The sequence below is a fragment of the Argiope bruennichi genome, chromosome X1, assembly GCF_947563725.1.
Source record: "Argiope bruennichi chromosome X1, qqArgBrue1.1, whole genome shotgun sequence".
Lineage (NCBI taxonomy): Eukaryota > Metazoa > Arthropoda > Arachnida > Araneae > Araneidae > Argiope > Argiope bruennichi.
Genome location: NC_079162.1, coordinates 77,038,486 through 77,044,908, shown reverse-complemented (window position 1 = coordinate 77,044,908; position 6,423 = coordinate 77,038,486).

Here is a 6,423-nt window from a genome sequence, read left to right as displayed (position 1 = left end):
ATTTTAATGATTTATTTCATGATGAGGTTAACACATAAAATATATTATCTTCAGCTATATTTATTTGATATGATTTCCAATTCTGAAGGGTTGCTGATAAATAAAATGGCCGTCTGAAAATGATTTCTTATGTAAATGTGTAAATCAGCGATCAATTAGCTTAATTATTTGTTATAAATAATACATAACTTAAAACATAAATTGTTTAAAAATTGAAGCAGACAAGAATGTTCGTAAAAAAACCCAACAAACAACAATCGAAAATGAATTGGTTTCTTTTTTTTCCACTTTAAGACAAAATAAAACTTAAAAAAAAAGCATAGCATAATGGCAGCACAAAAATGAAAAGCTAAAATATTAAGTTTCTATGTTTTAAAGATTGCCATAAATGAAAACGACGCATTATTCAACTTTCAGCCGTTGAGATATAATTTCCAATTTAAAATATAAAATAAAATGCATATAAAATGCTATAAAATATTATGGATAATTGATGTAAATAACTTTTTTAAAGGCAAAAACAACTTTGAAAACAATTTTTTAAAAAAGTTTCTGACATTTTTACACGTTTTTATTTAATTTGACTCTTTCTGTTTTTATAAAAATATCATTTTGCAATCGAATTTTTCGTCCATTTTCTGATGTAGTAGATCTTTCAAATTGTGTGCATTTATATATTTTCGGTGACAACTATACGACAATGGATTAATTAAATTAAATTTTGATCCACACGAACGCGCCATCTGGTAGTGAAATCGATAAAATATAGAATTCATCTCAGTTTTCCATTTCGATATTCCCAATATTTATGCTTTTATATTTATAATAATAAATTATAAATTAATGGCTATAAAATTGAAGATAATTGTAATGAAGATTTCTATTTCATAGTGTTCCAATGAAAGGATGTTTTTAAAACCTGATTTATTTCTTCATAGATTTATCGAATCATTAACGATTTGTAAAAAAGAAAAATTCAACAGAGAGCTTTGATAGGTTTAACTAATCAGATTTTAAAATGTAAAATATTTATTTCATATAATTGAAATTAAGATTGTTAAATCAAATTTGCAATTACTTACATTATATATGACACTTTTTGAAAATCCCAACAATAAGCAAGATATTATGTCTTCATTATAAAATGATTAATATAGTCATATAAAAGGTTTTAAAGTTGTAAATAAAAATGTGGTGCCCCAGAAGCATTTCAGCACATAGTCGAAACTATGATTTTATTTTGAGATATTTGAGGTAAAATTTTTTAAAACGTTTGTTTGGATAATATGCTAAGAAATGCCTACTTTGTATATAAATTAGAGCAGAACAGTCTACTAAAAGAGAACACGGATGTGGGCTCAAATTTAGCGCTCAATGCTTAGATGCTCATCATTTTAAATTTCAAGAAATATATACGATATTTTTAAATGAAAAATACAGGGTGCCCGAAAAGTATGACTACACTACGCTTTCAAATATTAATTACAGATATAGAAACAAAGATATTCAATGACAGTATATTATGTTCCATAAAAAAATATCAAACTATTTTTTTGCAATGTTTTACTGCGCGATTTTAGTGCGGGCATCATTAATCGCGCGACACATCGAGTCTATGCGGGATTTCTAGCCACATTCTATAAACATCCTGATTGGTCGCTGCAATTCGACATCTGTGTCACGAATTAGTGATTGGTATAGAATGTTTTTCACATATACCTATAAGAAGAAGTCAAAAGGTGCTATTTCTATGTAGATGGCGGACTCTCTCTCTCCAATCATCGCCCGGGGAAATTTTCACCCTTCCAAATTTCAACGTGATGGTGCTCTACTTTGCTGGAAAATAATATTGGGTTGAAAGTCCTCTAGTAAGGAAATGCGAAAATTTCAAGCAAATCAAGGTAATTTTCCCGAGTGGTCAGTTACTCCGGAAAAGAAAAAAATCTCAATGATTCTATCCAGCAGTAAACCGCACCACACGTTTGCTTTAGGGCTGTTTCTTGCTTCCACCTGTGCGAAATGAGGATTTTCTAAATCCTGTATTCGAGCATTGTGTCGGTTAACAATATCTGATATGTGAAACGTTGCTTCTGAAAACCTTCAATTATTTCGTAATGTTTTGATTTATTACAATGATTTGTAATATTTGATTAGGATGAATATTAATTTTTAAAACTCCTCCAATTTTTGTAATATTTCTAATGCAAATGTGAAATTCATGTAGTATATGTTATTTGTTTAATGCAATGTAATGCTTTACATTTCATTAAAAAGAAACTTTAATCTTTTATTTAAGGAACTTAAAAATCTAAAGGTGAAAATCATCATTTGTTTATTTTTGAAAATGTAGCAATACTTTTCGGACACCCTGTATATTACCTCTTTGCTGTAGGAAGTATCTCCTTAATCGTATTTGGTACTTTTGTCTACCTACTGCATTTTCTTGTCCTATACTATCTTTGTTTTAAACAGACTTTATGCCTAAAGCCATTTTACAAAAACAATAAGACAATTCATCTTTTTTCAGTACACTTTTTGGGATAATGTTAGTGCTATAAAAATAATATTTCAATCTCCTAACGTCAGATATTTTTTTTCTTATTTTGTTATTTAATAAAAAATGAAGAAACAATAAATAAAGAAATGTACATTGAACAAACTATTTTATTCAAACCAATTTTAAAATTCCAATTTCACTTGCTATTCAAATGAATTAGGAAAATATCTGAAAGTGTAATATTTAGAAATTGAGTGAGAAAAACTGAATACAAATTAAACAATTTATTTGAGGTTGTCCTTTAAGGTTATTGCTACAATTTCTAGTTATTACTTTCTAAATTAATTTTAAAAAGGAAAATAGTAGAGAACTAAGAAAAGCCTGCTATAAATAACGTTAAAAGTCTTTTCTCGGCACTAAAATGTTTTAGTAATTTAATAAAATTTTAATTATTTAAAAAAAGAATTTAATAATATGAAATAAAAATACCTATATGTCTAAATCAAGTATTTTATTAATACATTTTTTTACTTGAAGAATATAATAAAATATGTTATTTACGACCGTTTTTGAAAACAGTAAAACTCAAAATTGAATATCAGATTTTGTTCATTCTTTCATATTTAATATAATTTGAAAATTCTGACGGAAAGTATTTTCTTTAGCATCTTTTATTAAATGAAATTCTTATTTAAAAGATTATTTTTTTAGTATGTAAATAATATTTCCCTGTGAATTAAGCAATTTTGAAAGAATATTTCAATATGATGTCAAAATAAAATTCAAAAATAAAAAAGTATTCTAAAATTTTAAGGCTCATATTATTCAATTTGTATACTAAGAAATTTTACGAAGAAATTGTAGAATAATGTATAGAAATCTTTAATTTAAAATGGTGTAAACATGTTTATATGACTCCCAAGTTTACTGAATTAATGAACTCGCGTCGATTCGAAAAATATTAAGATATAAAAAATACACAAAAATGAAATTTGAAGGAAATACTAATACAAAGAAATAGTTCTTTAGAAATACATACATTCTTTGAAGAGAATGAAATAAAAGTACTTATTTACAAACCAGAATTTCCAAACACAAAAATCATATTTTAATTTCTGCTATATGCGCCATATTTGCTTTTATTAAAAATTCTCTTGTCGACTTTTGCGACATAAAAGAGATTACGCCATGCATTTTGCATATGAAAGAAGCATTTTAAGTGGTAAGAGAATAAGAAATAAATATTGAAGATACGAAACTTGAAGACTCACAGTATTTCAGAAAATATTTAGGTGATGCCTTTATTTTGCATATCTAAGAATTTTGAATATGAAATATTTCATATGTTTCTCTTCCGAAGATTTGTTTGCAGTTGTTAACGTTTCGAATATATATGATTTTATTTTAGCTTATAAACATTTTATTGTACTATTCGAGATAAACGCAAACATTTAAAATAAAAGTCTGCGAGTCTGAGATCATATTTTTATCTGCAATGACTTATGATAAAATTGCAAATACGGATCTTAGCTTAAATCTTTAATGCTGTCACTTAGGATACTTAAGAGGGAGGAAAAAATCTAACTAAAAGACATATGAAACTATCGTTTCAGTTTATATGAAGATGAACTGCTGGAGAAAGAACAAGGATTTAATCAATAATGAAGAAAATTAATTTATTTTACGTAATAACATTTATTTTAAATAATTTTTCTATATGTAAATTCAAAGTTAACATTTTCATAGATGATCATTTCAAATGAAAATAATCATATGATTACAAAAAGGGAGAAATTCTTAGCATATTGCCTTTCTACGCTCTGAATCTTTTGAAAACTTACGGCTCATATATAACCTCAAACAAAAAGGTTATATAAGAGGACATTAATTCCAGTGAAATCCTTTAAAGATATCAAAAAATACAATTGGGAATTTTATTATAAAATGAAGAAAAACCTATAATTAGATCTTTGAGAATAATGAAACAAATATTAACATTGGTTTTGTATCAGAATAACATGAAAAGTGTGAAGAAATCCATAATTTTATCGTCATTTAAGTGAATAGAGTGTTGGCTCAAATTCGTCGTTGTAATCTGACTATGATTCAAACTTTCGAGGTCCGTCATAAAATTGCCTTCCAGCTACTTTGAAGCGGGGACGTTAATTTAACAAAATTATACGAAATTCTGTAAATTAATTTGGCAATTTTCTTCCATATTCTAACTTTTGATACATGAATTTAAATTACTGAATGCAAGAATTCTATTTTATGAATGTACTTTTATTTCGATCCGTATTTATTAAGCACATATGGAATGTCTGAGAATTCTGTGCAACTATTTAACTCGTAAATAAATATGAAAGACTAAGATGCAGTTTTCAAAGTTAGAATATTGAAATTAGATGTAAGATCTAGCGACAGAATATATTGAGTAAATAGAAGGTTTAGTACTAAATAGCATTCGATCCTTTTCAGAACTTTTCGCATAGCATTCTTCATAAACTTCAATTAAAAGTATTGGATTCGTAGAATTTCATAAGGATGAATAATTGAAATCCTATAAAGATGACAGTTTTTTTTTGAGGGAAAGAATCAATACTTTTTTCTTATGTCAGACATGAATTTCAGTTCAAATCACAAATTCGTGAGCTGTCTCCAAGCACCTTGTCAGGGAAAAGTTCTCCGATGCACAAAAGCAATAGCACAATTCTCCAGCTCATCGCTATTCCTGACCAGAGCAATGGCTAGTTTCATACATGTACACCTCGATCTATACAAAGACATTTATTATTATTCCCCCCTTTATGTATGACGACAAACGTTCATATTTTCTTGCTGCTCTCCACGAAATTCTGCTGGCCTTCAAAGACCCTCGCTTCATGTGAAGCACGTACCAATAAAAAATTCAAGCAGTTAAAGGAATAAGGATGGGGTAAAAATTCTGAAGGAAAACACGGTTCAGACTGTGAATGTGGGTTCCGACGCAGGTCCTGTTCGGATATAGGACATATATATATATATATATAAAAGGACTTGATATTTTTTGAGAAATAGGACAAATGAAATGCGATCTGTAAGAAGGAAAGGGGAAAGATTTTGTTGGTGTTCTTTTGAGTGATGTCAGTCAAAGCCTACAAGAGTTCTCAGATTCCTGCCCTATGATTGATGTGCCGTTTATGTCTTGTAACGTTTTTTAAATACAGTGAACTACAAAGGAATATTTCCTGGAATTTTCTATTTATAATAATATAAGAAAAATAGGGTAAGAGTTAACCATCTTGTTAGTATGAAATAGTATGAGCTACTAATTTCTTTAAACCAAGTAATTAATCAAAATAAATTTCTCATATCTTTTTTTGAGAATTAAGACTAATAAAATGTTCTCGGTTTTGAAAGAAAAGAGAAAGATTTTATTGGTGTTCTTTTGAATGGCATCAGTCTAAACTTGCAAGTTTTCAACACTTGTCTGAAGATGGAAGTGCCGTTAATTTTTGTAAATTACTATAAACCGCCTACTTCAAAATTCAGTTTTATTGAATTACTAGCTCTAATTAATTAAAATCAGTTTCTCATATCTATCTTTTTTGTTGAGAATTAAGACTGATAAAATGTTCTCGGTTGAGAAAGAAAAGAGAAAGAATTTATTGGCATTCTTTTGAATGACATCAGTCTAAACCTTCAAGAGTTTCAATACTTGTCTTATGATGGATGCGTCGTTAATTTTTTCAACTTTCTATAAATTACCTTCTTCAAAATAAAATTTTGAATTACCATCTCTAATGTTATAAAAAAGTTAGCATATAGTATGAGCTCATTGATTGATTTGAGAATACAAAATAATTTAAATCAATATTTTCTTTAACCCAAGTCAGTAATTAAAATCATTTAAAGTTCTTTCTCTTATTTTTTTCAAATCATTAATT